Raw genomic sequence first — 18,502 nt, forward strand, 5'->3', positions numbered from 1 at the left:
TCTGGTAGTTGGCCTTTTAAATCTGGGAAAGACAAGCGGCTGCTGGTGTAAGATGGCTGTTTTACACCTGGCTGCTGCAGGGTGCCTCTTCTTGTCTTGTTTTTGGAATGTATTTTAGCTCCTATTATTTATGCTTCTGATTGTCCCTGTCTCTCATTCCTAGGGTGGCACAGCCTCATAGTGGTGCTGAAGAGGAAACATACAGGAAGGAGGTGCTGAAGAGTATGTAGTCCTGATTCTCCTCTGACTCCACTGAAGCTGTAGAAGCTACAGTAGCATAAATCCAGTGTGAGTTCAGAAGCAAGCCTAGTGGAGTTATTCTGGTATAGTACTGTTGACAGTGAAAGGAGAACAGGACTCTGTGATCCTCAGCTGGTGTCAGTTGGCATAGCTCCACGCACTTGAAGTCAGCTAAGAGATGGTCCTTTGTTTGTAGTGGCTTTCAGTGGCTGGGTTTATGTTTACTTTTAAGAATTAATTCTCCAGTGTGATATTTACAAATTAATGAGGACTGATAATCTAGGGTAACCTTAATTAAGTTACCCTTAACTATTACAGGTGGAAGGTTTTGAGGTTTTTTTTTTTCACTCTAATGATCTTTTGCAGCTGTTCTGTAAGCGTGACATAACCTGTTGGTGTACAGTATAAGCTAGTGGGTTTGTACATCTGGAGTGGTTTTGCAGTCTGATTTAGGAGAAGGTGAATCTCTTCCTCTTCCACAAATATCTTTTTATTGTCCTTTGGTCTGACTACTGGGGTACAGTTAGCTCCACGGAAGTCATTGCTGTTTTGGTGAAGCCCAGGGTGGAGCTACAGCCTGGATGGATCTGTGCCAGATTAAGGCACCCAATAGAGAATTTTGCATATATTAAATAAATCTCACTATACAATTTATTCTAGACTAAACAATTGCCCCATCAAGCTGATTTACTTTGAAGCAACTCTCAGACCCACATTATGCCTGTAGCCCTGTCTAGATCAAGAAACTAGGCGATGTTTGAAAACATGTTAGCTAACACTGTTTAAAAAATTAGATTTGTAAGTTCTAGTGTGGATAGGGGTTAAAATAGAGCTGCTTGTAGAATGCCCTGTATTTTTCAGGAGAACTTTTGAGGGTATTTTTAAATTTCCCATGAATTTAAAATTTTTCAGTTTTACAATTAGTTGTTCAGGTTTCAGTAAAAATTTGATTTTAAAACACCCAACATTTTGACAAAACCCTTAAAATGTCACTGAATTTTTTTTTTTTTTTTTTTAGTTTCTAATGTTCATTAAAAAACAGAAAATGTTCAACCAAGTGGAAATTATTTTGGTTGAAATTTAATTGAGAAAATGTTTTTCCAAAACCAGTTCAATCAGTTCAATACCTTTATAAATTTGATAGTAGGTCATGTTCAACTTTATGGGTTTTGAAATTGTGCCAACCAATTGCAAGCCCTAATGGATATTTTTGTTTGAATTATCTTTGTTGTGGCTGAAACAGTGTTACTGAATTCTCACTTTTTTTTTTAAATATAGATTCCTGTTTCAATGAAATCATCACACTTTGTTGCTTTCTCTTTTGTTCTACTACAGCCAGAGGTCAGGAACTGAAGTGAAACCCTATTGCATGTTATATAGATATGTGTAGGTATAGCAAGATCAAATCGGTCAAACTAATGGCATAATAATAATAATAATACCTAGCTGCTATCAACACTAGATCTCAAAGCACTTTACAAAGGAAGTCCATTATCCCCAATTTTCAGATGGGGAAACTGAGGCACAGAGCAGTGGCGTGACTTGCCAAAGGTCACCTAGCAGGCCAGTGGCAGAGCCAAGAATAGTGCTCAGGTTTGCTGAGGGCTTGTTTGCATGGGAACATCTAGGAAAGTTAATATGAATTAACTAAAGGTATGAATTTCAAAGTGAATTAAACTAAACCAAATTAAGACCACTGAAATTCTGAATAAGAGCATCCGCACAGGGATTTGATGTGGATTAACCAATCCACTTCAAATTCACACCTTTAGTTAATTTGGATTAATTTTTCTGAGTTCCCTGTGTAGACAAGCCCTGAGTCCCAGTCCACTGTTCTTTCCACTAGGCCACACTGCCTCCCCACCCATCTAAGGCATTTCCTGCAGTGTATCAGTAATGTAGTCCAGCAGAGAGCTGTCTGTATCTGGTACCCAGATGTTTGATCTGGGTAGTGAGCAGTAGCCGGATTTTGAGACTGTAGTTGTAGGAGTGGGAGGTGGATTTTAGGGTGAGAAATAATCTGCAGCTGTTTCTGTGACAGGCCAAACAGGTCCACTGAAAATCCAGACTCATTTGAACAGTCTGCACTCTAGCCATCAAATCAAACTCAATGACTCGCCTGACCATGACCTAGTAATTTATCAAAGAAGAGTTCATTGCATGGGATATAGCATTGCAAACATGTGGGCTAAACCAATAGCATTGCAACCTATAGAATTGCAAACATGTGGGCTAAACCAACAAGTATGACCCAATTGCTGTTGCATGGATGGATCCTTCTGTGACATGTGTAGCTAGTCTGCATTTTGACTCCTGTGTTTCTTCAAATATCTAAGAGGTTGCCAAAGCCCTACTTTCCCCCGCCCCCATATAGAGCTTTTTGCTCACCATGGAGATAAGAGGCCAGGAGGTGTTAGCAGAAGAGGGCCCAGAGGAAGAGAATGTAGCTACTGTATTTTCTGATCAGTGTTAAGATGTTGTGTCAAACATTTAAAATAACTGTCCTAGCCTCCATCTTGGGGAGACCGGTGGTATTAGCAGAGGGACAGGATGGTAGGTATGAGTCTCTTGTATCAGGACCTGAAATGGGGGTGAAGGTCAGTTGAGCCATTGCTTCTTTGCTTCTCCTAGACTTGTCTCCAAGAGAAGCTGCAACCTAGATTCTGCCAGCTTGCATTGGCAGAGCCCAAGCATTGAATCTAGCCCGCTTATTTATTGGGCAGCTTGCTTTAAAATCAAAAAAATTTCTATCCACTGCCATTATTAGAATCTCTGCTTTCCTTTTTATTTTGAGGTGGACGGCACAGAAAGGAAGGGGTTCACAGGAGAATCACTCTGTGCTCCACGAAAGCCCCTATGATTTTCCCAAGAACACTGTTTATAGTGACTTCCGGGGGTTCTGCATTTGGTCTGCACTTATCTTCTCTAGGAGGGTATATCTACACTGCACAGCTCTTTCAGAGGCAGAACTAGGTTTACAATGGTGCCAATGGTGCCGTGGCGCTGGTCCCACAGTCAGAAGAGGCCCTGGTGCCCAGACCATGGCCTCACTCCCCCGTGCTCTGCCCTGAGGCCCTGCCTGCCTCTCATTCTTCTCTGCTCTCTCCCCCATGCTTGCTACTATTCACCCCCTGCCTTAGGTGAGACAAGCCCTGAGTCCCGGTCCACTGTTCTTTCCACTAGACCACACTGCCTCTCCTCCCACCTAAGGCATCTCCTGGAGTGAGTGAAGACATGCCTGAAGGGTGTGGGTACATACATGAATACATACCCTAGTTGGCTCTCTAGTTGCCCAAGCCAGGCCTCCCTGTCTATACTGCTATTTTCAGCCATGTAGTGTCCACTACCTACACTTTGCTAGAGCCTGTGATGGGTTCAGTCACAGAGATCCCCTTGGGACTGTCACCTGATGTGCTGAAATTACTTTTGAGCCCGTTTTTCCTGCCAGCTTGGGACTTCCAGAACCCTGCCTTGTTGAGCCAGACACGCTAGCCTGTTGCAACACAGACTCAGGGTCTGGTCCAGGCCCCAGAAGTTGCAGACTTAACTGAAAACAACTCAGCAGCTTACCTGTCTCCAGCACCCAGACACCCAGTTCCCAATGGGATCCAAACCCCAAATAAATCAGTTTTACTATGTATAAAGCTTATATAGGGTAAATTCATAAATTGTTTGCCCTCTATAACACTGATAGAGAGATATGCACAGCTGTTTGCTCCCCCAGGTATTAATCACCTACTCTGAGTTTATCAATAATCGAAAGTGATTTTATTAAGTATAAAAAGTAGGATTTAAGTGGTTTCAAGTAATAACAGACAAAACAAAGTAAGTCATCAAGCAAAATAAAGCAAAACATGCAAGTCTAAGCCTAATACATTAAGAAACTGATTACAGGTAATAATATCTCATCCCCAGAGATGTTCCAATAAGCTTCTTTCACAGACTAGACTCCTTCCTAGTCTGGGCCCAATCCTTTCCCCAGTGCAGTTCTTGTTAGTTCCAGAAGACATCTCAGGTGGTAAGCAGGGGTTTTCTAATGACTGGCAGCCCCCTTTGTCCTGCTCCATCCCCTTTTATAGCTTTGGCACAAGGTGGGAATCTTTTGTCTCTCTGGGTCCCCACCCCTCCTTCTACATGGAAAAGTACCAGATTTAAGATGGATTTCATTATCAGGTGACATGGTCACATGTCACTGTAAGACCCCTAGTCTCCATTCTTCCTGGGTTGGCCCACACGTACACAGGAAGGCGAGCAGGTAAATAAACCACTTACAACCCATTGTTCTTGTCAATGGGAGCCATCAAGATTATAAACCACCATTAATGGCCCAGACTTTGCATAATTATTATAGGATCTCAGAGTTATACTTCATATTTCTAGCTTCAGAGACAAGAATGATACAGGCATACAAATAGGAGGAATATATTCATTAGGTTATAACCTTTGTTATGATACCTTAAAAGAGACCTTTTGCATAAACCATATTCCAGTGACATCATATTCATAAGCATATTTCCATAAAACAAATGGAGTGCAACATCACAGAACCTTTCTCCTCCGCACGGAGAGACTCCAGCAGCAGGGAAAGACTCTGGCAGTGGGAGACAGCAGGGAAAGTGAAAGGCTCCAGCAGTGGGGAGCTGCTGAACCTTTCCCTGCTGCCTCCCCTCTGCCAAAGCCTTTCACTGACACATGTAGCTACACATCACAGTTTGGACACAGCCTGCTTTTCACTGTGGCGTGTAGCTACATGTATGCTACATGCTGCCACCAGTGGTGTTTAGTGTAGATGTTGTCTAAAGGTTTTCATCACAGAATTCACTGCAGAAGGCATGTTAAGGGACAGGGCACTTTCTTGAGCTATGGACACTCTATGGCTCTGGGACATTTATTTACAGTGTTCTAATACTCCCACCAAAATAGAAGGCCCAGGCTGGTGTCAGAATGCACAGAAAGCAGCCTATGGTGTTTTCCTTCTAAAAGAGCAGGGCCACAGACAGTTTGTTTCCCACACGTTGTCGAATTCCACAGACATTCACAGCAGGGGGAATGCTTATGGAGTTTTCTTTCATTTGCTGCCCTTACACCTGCTTGATTATTTCCCCATATCTACCAGGCCAAATGTTAGCTCAGGCCAGCAAAGGGCTAGTTGTCTGTGAGAGCAGTATCCTGAATGTCTATGTTGGTGCCACCTCACACATTGTCCTATGTAGACCACCAGATTCTCACTGACCATCAGTGTTACACAGGAGAAGGAGGAAAGGGTCTCGGCAAAACTCCCAGGTCCTACCAGCCCATTGAATTTTGGACCTAAAGCTGGACATGAACTTCATGGGTGGAATGGTTGATTGGAGCTCTGTAGTTATGGATACTTCAGCCAGGTCTTTGTCGCTTTCCCAACCCACTCTCACACTTCTCCAAAACGCCCCCACACTCTTATTTTGGGGGCACAGAGAGCCCCTACAAAGCTGTGATCTGTGTCATGGAGGACTTGGTGGAATGCCTCCATAGACCCCCATTCATCCTGTTCAACCTTTCCCCGATGTTGTGGAAATGCATTGTGTGCAGGATCCTTCCATACCTAGGGATGGGAGGAAGGAGTTGCCCCTAAGTAGCCTAGATGAGCCTGAGCTGACTGTGATCAATGGCTATTTCTGTGGGATGCAAATGAAAGTAGTTTGATTGGTCCATAAATCCTAAGCAGTGAATTCTGCCCCTGCATGCAGACAAGTAGCTTCCACTGATTTTTAATAGGTGTTCCTTTTGTGCATCCAAGGTCAGAATTTGCAGATGCAGCTAAATAAAGGGTTAATGGAGAAAAGTCTCCCTCCCCCAAACAGCAAAATGAACCTTGTTTTAAAATAATAATAATAATCCAAGTTGATTTCTAAGTAAGTTACATAGTACCATAACTTCAAGCCTAAACAAGTCTGAACCAAGAAGTATTTTGTCCCAAGTTTGTATACTTTGCAAAAAGCTAATGCTTATTTTTCATGGGAAACTAATTTTTCCAGAGGACAGCTTCAGCTTGGCTGCTCACTATAGTGCTTCTGTGACAATCTGCTCTTTTAGCAGCACTGACAGATCTCCAGAAATATTTATTTTTTTCATCTAAATCATGGGCTGGTGACAGGTATATAATGGAATGAAAGCAGAATGGAGGGAATCGTGCAAGAAAGTATGGAGGTTGGGAAAGGAAGATGCCTTTTATGAGCATAACCACAAAGGGCACTGTTTGCTGTGAGATTTGTGTGTCCTCTCGCTTGTGATGCACAAACGTTTTGTGTCAGCACGCTAAGTTTCTGCTTAGGTCTTAACTGGAAAGACATACTTTTTGAAGGCTTCGTTATTGCCCTTTAAAAAACACAAGCAACAAAGAGATGCAAAAATAAGTGTTAAATGACAGTCATGTGTTCACTCCCCCAGAAACTTCTCTGTACTTTCACCCACACCACCCCTTATTTTTTGAAAACCCTGATACATAAAGCCACAGTCTTCTCAAGATGTAATATTCCAAGACGCCTGCAAGAAATCAGATAACTAACAATGGACAATATGATAGGCAGTCAAGTGTGGACAATGGGGCTCTGATCTGGATTGGGACTTTAATATATTGTAATGTATATACTTTGATTCTATCCCTCTCCATTACCCTAAATAGAGCAGGGTCTAATCCAATGTCCACTGACGTCATCAGAGTCTTTCCATTGACTTCAGTGGGTGTTGGGTCAGGCTGTTTGGTTGAAATCCAGGCCACACTGAAGACAATGGGAGTTTGACCTTTGACTTAAAAGGAGTCAGGATTTCACTTGTAGAATCTGTGTTATATAAGTGCTACTGGAGGATCTCCTTCAAGCAAAGCTGCTCCCTTCCTGCACATATGTATGTGTGGGGTGGAGAAGGTGTGAGAGACCAATAATTATTCACTAGGGTTACCCTGTTTGAATTGTGGAAAGTGATGGGTGGAGAAAACCAAGGGGTCAGGTGGTCCCAGAGCTAGTGTGGAGGAACAGGTCTTCTGTGCAGATGCATCTTGACCTTTGATGTTGTCCCAGGATCTGTGGGCTCTGAGAACAGAGGCCTTGAGGGACTGCCCAGCGGAATGATCCCATGAAAACCCCACAAAGTGATCATCTCTGAGTTTTTGACTCCCAGCCCCCGGCCTCCTCATCCCAGAACCCTGTTCATGGGAAGTGAATGATCCAAATGATTATTCTGCACTCAAATATTTTCCCATGTATTAGAAGCTAGCATATTCTTGTTCCATATTGATTTTTGTTACAGAATAATTGTAATTAATCCATGCAGATATAAATGGCATAAAAAAATAATTGCATCCCGGGCAAGTCTCACTATGCATTGTATAGTAGTAGTTTAGCTACAAAAAGATATCACAAAGAACCATAAATCTCTCAGGGGAAGTCATGAAAAACTCCAAGTTCATGAATACCTGGAAACTGGTTGTATGCAGTGTTGTTGGAGCCATGTCGGTCTCAGGATATTAGAGAGACAACATGGGTGAGGCAATATCTTCTGTTGGACCAACTTCTTTATTCAACACAAGCTTTCGAGTTCTTCTTCGGGTCTGAGAAAGTTACACTCAGTGTCACAGCTAAATAAAAGGTGGAACAGATTGTTTAGTATAAGTATTTAGCACATATTGTGAGGGGCCATTCACAGTGAAGTGTTCCATTAACATCACTGCAGTCCTAGGACAAAAAAGGGGGGTAAGTGGGTTTCTGACAGGTCGTCATCCTGCTCAGGCCTCTTTTCTAGATACAAACTGCTCGGAGACCTTCTCCTGTTCAAATACCTTGTGCAATTTATTTAGTGTTCGCAATATCACCTTTACAAACATATAATTGAGAGATCTCCAATGGCCCTGGCTCTCAAAAGCTTCCCGTCTCTCCCTTCTCCTGTTAAGCACTTCCTTCCTGTACCTCTTCTACTGGTTGGGCCAATGGGCTTATTAGCCTTTTGGGCTCTCCTCAGCCCATCTCAATCTTTCAATGAGTATATCTACATGGGGATAAAAAGCCTGCGGCTGCCCCAGGTCGGCTGACTCGGGCTCACAGGGCTCAGACTCCTAGGCTGAAAAATTTGGGGGGAATGTTCAGGCTTGGGCTGGAGCCTGAGCTCTGGGACTCTGTCAGGAAGGAGGGTCCAAGAGATTGGACTCTAATGTCTAGACAGCAATTTTTATCTCCACAAGCCTGAGTCAGCTGAGCCAGGCCAGCTGCAGCTGTTCTGTGGGTCTTTTATCTTGAGCTAGATGTACCCAGTTAGGCCCAGCTTCGTCCCTCGGGTTTACTCCAGGGCCATTTCATTGGTAAGCTAGTGATCAGAGTGCTGGCACAGCTGCTGTTGCCCAGCTTCCACCCCGGCCAGACCCTTCCTGCTGGTGGCTGCTGCTGCGGGGTGGAGGGGGCTGCTGGACTTCCTCGCAGAGGGGAGCGAGTGGCCCCACCTCCTCGGGGTCTCTTCTGGCTGGCTGGTTGCTGCTGGGGCTGACTGAGTGCCCTGCTGGAGTGTGTGGAGCTGAAGCTGCCACTGCTGGACTCTGTGGAGGGGGTGCTGCTGTTGCTGGACGGAGTAACTGTATCATCTCTGCTCGAGTAGTGGTGGTTGTTGCTGCAGGGGAAGCAGCGTGGAGTCCTCCCCCTAGTCCATGCACTCCCTCACCGCCACCACCTCGAACACCACTTCTGGGACTGTTTCCCCTCCTCAGCTCAGCCGTTCGCCTTGCCCTGTTACCATCTGGGACTCTGATTGCAGCAGAAGCTGGGACTACAGTTTGCTGTTGCCTAGCACTCTATCACAGGATTACAGACTCTTGTAATAAGCCATAAACGCAGTGTCTTTATTAAGGCCATGATTTTAGTATCTATCAAAATTATGACTTTAAGCTCCCAGGCTTGTCTTTTGAAGGTGTTGTGCACGGTTCCTTTAAGGATGAGTACTGAGAGGTCAGCTATGGAGCGATCATTTTGTGAAACGTGTTCACCCACGGGTGATAGGGTGTTCTTGTCTTGTGTCTTTTTTCTGTGTGAGTTCATTTGAGAGCACAGTGATTGTCTGGTTTTAATGAGGTTCCACAACTATCTCAACTCCTATGACTGTTCAGGCAAATAAGACCTGCCCTGAAGAGCTTCATAGATTCCAAAACCAGAAGGGACCATTGTGATTATCTAGTTTGACCTCCTATATAACATAGGACACAGAACTTCCCCAAAATAATTCCTAGAGCATATATTTTAGAAAAACATCCAATCTTGATTTAAAAAATGCCAGTGATAGAGAATACACTGTGACCCTTGGTTAATTACTCTCACTGTTAAAAATGTACACCTTCTGTCCAGTTTGAATTTGTCTAGCTTCAGCTTCCAGCCATTGGCTCATGATTTATCTTTCCCTGCTAGACTGAAGAGCCCATTATCAAATGTGTGTTCCCCATGTAGGTACTTATAGACTATAATCAAGTCATTCCTTAAAGTTCTCTCTGTTAAGCTAAATAGGTTGAGCTCCTTGAATCTACCAAATAAGGCATGTTCAAGCTACAGGAGATAGAATTGGTCCCATTGTGCTAGGTGTGTTACAAACCCAGAACACATCCCTGCCCCAAAGATCTCACAGTCCCAGTATGAGACAAGAGACAACAGATGGATACAGATAGACAGGACCACCAGGGAACAGTTGCCTAGCCTGATAAGCAGTGGTCTCAGCAAACTAGTTGCCTAATTTTTAAAAAAATGTGTAGGCATCACAGCAAAGGAGAGTGAAAGGAAGGATTTGAAGGAGGACAATTAGGTGGTTTAACATCTTTGCAAGCATGTTGTAGAACTCTTTACTTTTTGTGTTCAATTTCTCCAAATGAACCAAACCATGCCAGGACACTTTACTAGTCTAAAGTGGGATTCTCCACTGAAAAGTGACTATATACTTGTAATTGTGGGGGCTCCATGATTGTCTCACAATACATTTTGTTGCAAATGTGCTCAGTTTACAAGGTTTTTTTCGCTAACCGGCAGCCCCACAAACTTGTCACAGGATTCCTTCCCCAACCAACCAACCTATAAACAAGGGGAGTACCTCTCCGTCCTGAGAGTTTTTGGACATTGACTTGCACAAGAGAACTGTGCAAAGTATCTACTGACCAGTGTTGAGTTTCTTGATCATTTCCAACACTGTCAATATGTTATAGATCAATGATGGTATGGATCAAAATGACAGGCAATGGGCAGTTATTTCATGATTACACTTGTAAGACAATAGAGGGGCATTAATACTCACAAATTTAGGGTTGTCCTCATCTTGATTTGCATATGGAGAAATATGTGGCCTTAAAAGCTAATAAATATAAATCTCTGTATTTGTCCAGAATATGGTTTTATAATAACTGCACCTGTGCTACAGTTTAGTGGTCAGAAGAATAAAAAACACATTGAAAACAATTCACTGATGGATATAAATTGTACTCTGGATTCCCTGCTTAAAAACAAATGTTATCATTTATTTTTTTTACAAGTCTCTATATTCTACTTTTACTCCAAAACAACTTTTGTATGAGAAGCCTTTACTGTGGAATAAATCCATATTGACTTGCCTCTGAATGTAAGCCAGGATGCAGGATGGCTTCACCTGGCTTTCCTCCAAGCCCCCCAAAAGCCCAATAAATCTGTGAATATTTCCCGTCTGATGCCTCAGAGGATATAAAGTTACTTCACAACTACTCAAGCCTGGAGGCCTTAGCATCGCTGATAGGGAGCCAAGATCAGAACGGAGTTGCTGAAATTGTGATGTGGAAAACAAGAAGATTCTGGAAAGGAAGAAAGTATAGTGAAAAAGCAAGTCCCTTTAGGAGTTTACAGCAGGATGACTTATCATCCATGATAGTGATGTGTAAAAAACAATTCTCTCCGTCTGCCTTTTTAGGCTGTAAAAACAGTAGCAACTGTCATATGGTTCCATTCATGTCAAGTCATTAACAAAAGCACTTGACATGAAGTCATGGGCCAATACGATTTAGTCTCACCATTGTACAGTCAGTGGTTCCCTCCTTTTCCTGTAAAGGAATAAATTATGCTGCGGCCTAAATGTTATACAGTGTCATTAAAAGAAGAGAGAAAATTACATTCCCTGAGTTGCTGTTTTACAGGAAGATCCATGTCACATTAAGTTCCGTCTTTGGCATGTTTTATTGAGCATTCCATTCCTGCAGGCATCCAAACTGGGGCTAAGGGACACAGCAAACGGTATCAGTTGCTCCCCATTTTTAAGTACCTTCATCTGTGAGTTCTAGTAAAATGTGAAAGAAAAGTACCGTATGGCTTGAAGAATGACATCCTTTGAACTTATTTTTAAGCAGGAGAAAAGAAAACCAGAATGTTTGATGATGATTTCATTTGTAATCTCAGAAGCGGATGAATGAGTATCAGAGTGATTGTGTGTCAGCAAATGCAATGCAAGGTCAAATGTTAAAAACTTGCACTGCAGTCAGATGAGGATTAAGATTTACTGGGGTCCTGGGCACAAAGAACATTGGCCCCCCCACACTCCTCCTCGACACAAGGCCCCGTACCCTGCTTCTCCCCTTCCCCCGGGCCAGGCCAGAAGCCAGGCAGTGGTAAGAGCTGCCCAGGGAGTCCTGGGCCACTGTGAGGAGCCCTGGATCATCCACCTGCCCTGCGCTGTGCACCCTGGGGGGCAGGGACATGGGCCAGGAGCTGCTCTCCAGGGCTCCCCAGAGTGGCCTGGGCTCCCTGGATGACCCTTACCACAGTGTAGGGTGACCATATGTCCCATTTTGGCTGGGACAGTCCCCTTTTTAAGCCCTGCCCTGGATGTCCTGACTTTTTTGGCAAAACTGGGTATCTGTCCTTTTAGCTCTTGCTAGGGGGGTGAGCGGTGGGTCTAGGGCCAATCCTGCATGGCAGGGCTCCATCCAGCCACACGCGGGGGAAGAGTGGGGGCTCAGGCATGTGGCTTGGGCCAGCTCCATGGGTGGGGGGAATGGGAGAGGGTTAGCTGCACTGGGGTGGGGGGTTGGGCCAGCTCTGGGCAGAGAGGGTGTGGAGAGAGCAGCTCAGGCCAGCTCTAGGTGGGGGTAGTAGAGGGGAGCTTGGGCCAGCTCCAGGCAGGAGGGAAGTGGAGATGGGGACTCAGGTCAGCTCCGTGCAGGAGAGGAGAGGGCGAGTTGCTTGGGCCAGCTCTGCACAGGTGGGAGGGTGAGTGGCTCAGGCCAGCTCTGTGCAGAGAGGGGCTCAGGTCAGTTCCGCATGGCGGGGGGCCCTCAGGTCAGCTCCACATGTTGGGGGGAGAGGGAGGGAAAGAAGGGGGGTAAGCGGCTCAGGCCAGCTCCACGTGGAGGGGAGGGGAGAGGGTGAGCGGCTTGGGACAGCTCCACATGGGGTGGGGTGGGGGGCGGGATATGGTCACCCTACCACAGCCTGGCTCTGGCTTCTTGCCTGGCCAGGCGGCAGGGACTCAGGGGGAAGAGGAGGAGCAGGGGCAGGGCCACATTCTGATGCCAGTAGGCCCCCCTCCTTCTTCACAGATTTCAGTGCTCATCCAGGGGCCCCCAATTGGTCAGAGCTCCTTGGCATGGGCCCTATGGGCCCATGCATTAATCCATCACTGCCTGCAGTTTTCATCTGCATGGGATTGGTGAGTGCAGTGGCTGTATGTTTAAAAGTTTCCATGCATTAACCAAAAAAAAAACCAGGGATGAAATGATGGCCCCCATTGAAGTCAATGGCAAAACTTCCTCTGACTTCAGTGGGGCCAGGATTTCACCCCAAATTCAGCATCAGTCCTATTTCTGCATGTTATGTACCCTGTATCTGCCATATATGCACATTGCATTAGATTAACTTTTGTGTACAGAACATTATCTGCTTTTGTGCGCTGGGCTAGTCGAGTTCACACGTCTTCAGTTGGGCCATATCAGCAAGAGGTAGTTAAAAATGATAGTCAAGATTTTCGGACACCTCAGCTGTTGGGTACCCAGCATGGCCCATCTTAAAGGGGCCTGATTTTCAGAAAGTGCTGAACACCTACTTTTTGATGACCAGGCATCTCAAGTTGGGCACCCAAAAATGGAGGCCCCAAAAATCACTGCTCAGTTTTGAAAATCTTGGCCTATGGCTATCTCTTAGCCCCTAGAGCAGGAATTCAGGAAGTGGGTCTGTAAATAATAAAATACTTTGCACTCCCACAGCACCCTCCCCTGAAAGGACTTCAACGTTCTTATTATTCAACATTTATATTGTGGTAGGGCTGAGAGGTATGAGTGGTGCTCCACTGTGCACACAGATCACGGGGGGAGGGATAGCTCAGTGGTTTGAGCATTGGCCTGCTAAACCCAGGGTTGTGAGGGGGCCATTGAGGGGGCCATTTAGGGATCTGGGGCAAAAATTGGGGATTGGTCCTGCTTTGAGCAGGGGGTTGGACTAGGTGACCTCCTGAGGTCCCTTCCAACCCTGATATTCTATGATCATCTGGGCAGATGTCCCTGCCTTCCTAGGGATTGACCCTATCTATAGTTTTTTTTTTTGTAGGGAGTGAAATCCACAGCCTCCAAGAGAACAAAGGTGTGGGGGGAGGGGAGATCTCTAGGCGATGATCCTTGCTGAAATTTTACCCAGTTCCCTGTATAAGAATAGGATTTACAGACATACCACTGTAGATTCCAAATCCCTCTCCCCGCTTGTGAATGCTTCTAGCATTACAGAAGCTAAACAATTAGAAGATGTGTTTTTCTCACAGCATGGACCCCTTGTTCCAAGTATTTCTTCAAGGACATGGGTAAACACAGGAAAAGATGTCTCAGCAGGAGCAAAGTGCTTGCAGGGACAGTATGGTCTAATTGCAATTGAGATTTATCAGTGGGTTACAGAGTAAGATGATGTAGATAAACATTTTCTTTATTTATACAACCAGCACATCTCAGTTCAGAGAACAATGCAATCATGGTGGGCTTGCAGCACATGTTGAACTCTTCTTTATTTGGTTATGCAAATAAAGACAAAAAGAATTCAGATAACATTGTTGATGTACAGAGAGGGCAGAGTTGTTTCGGTCTGATTCTTCTCTCACTGCGGAGTAAATCACTGGAGTTAAATAGGGTTACAGGAAAAAAGTTTTGGAAGTGAGAGTAGAGTTAGACCTAGTCTTTAGGTGACATCTTATAGGTGACATCTATTTCTCATTTTACATATCTAGGAGGCTCTCAGATACTCCAGTGCTGGGGGCCATACATATAGATACATAGGTGGCTACTTTCTCAACCCGACTCACTCCCACTTTTTATTTTCAGGGATTGATCAGATCATTGTATGGAATTTTGAAATATTTCAAATGTGGAAAAATACTATGAATGCCCCCATTTTACATATTGGTAAACTGCTGCACAACCAAGTGACTGATTTGCTTGAGGTCACATGCAAGTCATGGAAGAGCCTGGGAGAGAACGGAGACTTCCTGTCTGAGTTTGCTGCTCAAACAACGATACTAGACCATACCTATGGTTCAGTTCCTACACATAGGAGAGAAAAACCCATACAGCTGATCAGCATGAAACACAAGGGGCCAGATTCTCCATTGTGCTGCACCTTATAGAGTCATTTACACAAGTGTAAGGTGGATATAAAATGCTACTACATCAAAACGATAGCCATTAATGCCCCCTTTGCACTGGTGTAAATGACTGCACAAGGTGTAGAGCAAAAAGGAATCTGGCCCAGGTCATTGTTTCCCATTTGACCAGGGAACTTCTGTATCTCCAGCAGTGCACCAGCCACTAAATATTCCCCTGCAATGTATGGATGGAGTTCAGTATATTTTGACTAAGATTTTCAGAGCTGCCTATGGGTTTTAGACAATTTTAAGTTTGTTGAGACTACCAGTTAGTATGGCGTTCTTGGATGTGGACACATTCCCACCAAGAATTTGGGCATAATACACCAGTTTATCTCATAGATGCCACCAAATAGCCATCATATGGGAACAACTTTAATTCAATACTGATCTGGTTTGGATTTGGACCAGTGAACACAAGATGAAAGGTTCAATATTACATTACCAGTCCCAAGGTCCATGCGCTTCGATGAGCTAAACAGAAATACGTTGGAAGCACATGCAATAATGTTATTTTGGCTAAATTACCGCATTCACAGCAAATTATAGGGTGTCTAGTGGGAAAATATCTCCTCCAGATCTTGCCTTGTTTTTTTTCCAATATTGTTTGTTCCTAACATTTTCCCCTTCTGGCAAAACCTCAGTGTTTTTGGGGATGACAGTCTCTGACTCCACAGAACACCATTTAGTGGTTGAATCAAGGCTGTAATTAGGCTGGCTCAGATTTCTATACAGCACTGTGGTATCAAACTTGTGTTGTAATCTAGTAGGCAGTTCTGGGCCCTGCAAATGCAAAGTAATGCAGAAAAACTGGAGTGAATTTACAGAAGAGTGATGGATAAGATTATGGCCCAAATGTTTAAAAGCAGCTTCTCGTTTTGAATGCCTCCATTTTGGGGTGCCTAAGCTAAACCGGTCAGCAGTGAATCTGCTGCACAGCTCTGTTGCATGGGATTGATTCTCTGACAAAGTTTGTAGCTGCAGAACTCGAGAACACTGGGATTTCCCAAAGCACTCAGAATCAGCCCATAGGTGCTGGAACAAAGGGTGCTGGGAGTGCGGAAGCACCCCCTGGTTTGAGGTAGGGTCCATCGTAGACAGGGTTTACAGTTTGGTTGAATGGCTGTCAGCACCTCCACTGTACAAATTGTTCCCGCACACCTGAATTAGCCTATCACAGCTCCCACCGAAGCCAATAGTAAAATTCCCATGACTTCAGTGGGAGCAGAGTTAGGCCAGCACTATCTATCTAGATACATGTGTGCCCCTCATCACTGTAGCATCTGAGCTCCTCACAATGATTGATGGATTTTCCCCTCATAACACTCTGGTCAGGCAGGGAAATATCCCCATTCACCCACAGGCACATGGTGATTTAGTCACTTGCCACAGAAAGTCTGTTTCTGAGCTGGGAATTGAACCCAGGTGACAGATCAACGCTCTGTCCACTACGTCTTCCTACGCTGAGGTTAAGACTGAGCATTCTTGGAAACCCCACAAACAGGACTGGGCCAATGCTAAGAAGGGGTTTTTCCTAGGGAAATATAATGGGTGAGATTCTGGGCTGCGGAACTTGCAGCCCAGGTAAATGGGGCTACACTGCCTTTAAACCACCTTTGCATCCTCCCAGTCCTTGGCTGCTCAGGGCTGGAGAGGCCATCAATGTAATGAGGAGAATCCTGAGGACCTGCCTAAGTTACAGCAGCATCTCTGGGCTGCCCAGTGGGCTCCAGCACTGCCCACGATCTCTGTGTGCTGCATCCCTGGCTCAGACATCCCTCCTGCCCCAGCACACCCCCTTATGCTACGGTATGAGTTGAAAGAAAAGGAGTACTTGTGGCACCTTAGAGACTAACCAATTTATTTGAGCATAAGCTTTCGTGAGCTACAGCTCACTTCATCAGATGCATACTGTGGAAAGTGTAGAAGATCTTTTTATACACACAAAGCATGAAAAAATACCTCCCCCCCCACCGCACTCTCCTGCTGGTAATAGCTTATCTAAAGTGATCACTCTCCTTACAATGTGTATGATAATCAAGTTGGGCCATTTCCAGCACACATCCAGGCTCTCCCCCCCCGCCATAAACCCACTCTCCTGTTCGTAATAGCTGAGTAGTTGAGTAGTTCCAGGATGGGACAATTGGGTATCTCTCTCTGGGAGCTTATATGGCCCCCATGACTGTAGTATCTGAGCACTTTACAATCTTTAATGTATTTGTCCTCTCAACACCCCTCTGAGGTAGGGCAGTGCTATTATTCCCATTTTACAGATGGGGAACTGAGACATAGAGAGACTAATATCAAAGGGGTAGCAGTGTTAGTCTGGATCTGTAAAAGCAGCAAAGAGTCCTGTGGCACCTTACAGACTAACAGACGTATTGGAGCATAAGCTTTCGTGGGTGAATACCCACTTCATCGGATGCATGTAGTGGAAATTTCCAGAGGCACGTTTAAATATGCAAACAAGGCTAGGGATAAAGAGGTTAGTTCAATCAGGGAGGATGACGCCCTCTTCTAGCAGTTGAAAGACTAAGTGACTAAGTGACTTACCCAAGGCCATAAAGAAAGCCTGTGGCAAAGCAGAGATTTGGTCTCCCAAGTCTCTCTCTAAAGGTACAGCACTATTCCTGGCCTCTATGGATATGTCTACACTGCAGTTAGACACTCACAGCTGGCCCATGCCAGCTGACTCAGGCTCGCGAGGCTCAAACTAAGGGGCTGTTTAATTGAAGTGAAGATGTTGGAGCTCAGGCTGTAGCCTGAGTTCTGGGATCTCTGGGAAACCAGAGCTAGGGCTCCAGCCTGAGCTCAAACATCTACATCACAGTTAAACAGCCATTAGCCCAAGCCCCATGAGCCCAAATCAGTTGGCATGGGCCACCCCCGGCTCTCTAACTGTCGTGTAGACATACCCTATAAGAGCTTCTTTGGAATTTGAACTCAGGACTATTCACACCTAAGATAGGCTCATACAAGCTAGGGGTTATGAAGGATGTGGAAAAGTCACAACCTTGAAAATATTTCCCAACCCACTGAAGAAGCTAATCAGACTAATAGGGAGATTTCTATCTAATACATCTGAGGTTTCTCTGGAGCATCAATCGCCAGAGTCTCTATCCCCCGTCGCCTTAATTATCTGTTACAATTGATTTAGATTTGATTTGTAATCTAAGTAATTTGCCGAGTGGTGTTTGAGTGTGTTCAGCCTCCTCTTCGCTACAGCATCAGAATCGTTATCAGAATGAGAGACTCAGTGATGGGCACATGAGAAATAAGAGAAACAACTCAAGCAAATCACATGTTCCTCCATCAATGCTCCTGTCAGCCAGCAAAACAATCAGACATTCACAGCACTATAACGAAGGACATGGAACGAATTCAAGATGTATGCACCGTCATTACTCATTGATCCTTTGTGGGGAACCCCGGACTAGGTAAGATGATCAGCGAGTAGTCATCAGTCTGGCATTTGCCACAGCATGCTGGCTGGGCAACACCTTTTATAATGAGTTACACTGATGCCCAGTGGGGTGCACATGTATGTATAAGGTTCTCAACCCCTTTCCTTATCCAAACTTCCATACCCCATTCATCTTGGGGCACACTTCTTCTCATAGGCTAACCT

This window comes from Eretmochelys imbricata, chromosome 4, assembly GCF_965152235.1.
Source record: "Eretmochelys imbricata isolate rEreImb1 chromosome 4, rEreImb1.hap1, whole genome shotgun sequence".
NCBI classification, from domain to species: domain Eukaryota; kingdom Metazoa; phylum Chordata; order Testudines; family Cheloniidae; genus Eretmochelys; species Eretmochelys imbricata.